This window comes from Schistosoma haematobium, chromosome 1, assembly GCF_000699445.3.
Source record: "Schistosoma haematobium chromosome 1, whole genome shotgun sequence".
Classification (NCBI taxonomy): Eukaryota; Metazoa; Platyhelminthes; class Trematoda; order Strigeidida; family Schistosomatidae; genus Schistosoma; species Schistosoma haematobium.
In genome coordinates, this window is record NC_067196.1 from 77,299,661 (window position 1) to 77,300,547 (window position 887).

Consider the following 887-nt stretch of genomic DNA (forward strand, 5'->3'; position numbering starts at 1 on the left):
TCTGTAAATAATGTAACATTAGAATTTTTCTTGTTAATTTTTGCAAATGAAAAAAACACTAAATGATAAGAAACGTCAACGTGAACATGTTGCTTGTAAAATTATCAATCTAAGCTAGATGACAGTTGTATTTGTTTCTGTGAAGACAGTTATTTGACAATGACAATTTCATAAATTCGAAAAAAAATAATTCCACATTATTTTTAATAGTAAAAACTAAAAAGTCTATGCAAATAAACGAGTATGTTAGTGAAAAAACGACTGAATTCCACTGCTAGTCACTATCCATCTTTGATTATAAGGCTTGTGACTTCAGGCAATATCGAGGCAGTCCGCACAAGATGCCCATATGCTAACAAGAGACTGATGAATTGCAGTCCTGAATAACAATCGGAAGATACAAGTGAAACAACCCCAAGTGACTATAATCAGTATTTAAATAACTGATTCGGTAGATAACTGTTGGAATACTATTTTATTTCTTAAAACTATTAATTTTTAAAGGCGATACATCTGTTAAAAAACACTTTGAATTCACTTATTAGATTTCTCGAATCTCTATTCGGAATAATTCAAACTAAGCTTGGTTTATATCCTTAACTGAATATTTACTTGTTTCAGTACATGTTAAAAACATCCTGAAGGATTTATATAAGTGCTATTATTATGCGTTTGATAATCAACCACTTGTCTAAGCCATGATACTGACTATTGTTGTGTTGTTTAGTGACCCTGTATATCTGACTCCAGTTAGATCGAATGAATGATTGTTATTGAAATACAAATGTCGTCTATCTTCGTATATAATTATGAACATAACTCGCGTTTGTGAATAATGAAATTAAATAAACCAAATACAAGAATGGATTTTGAATACATATATTACA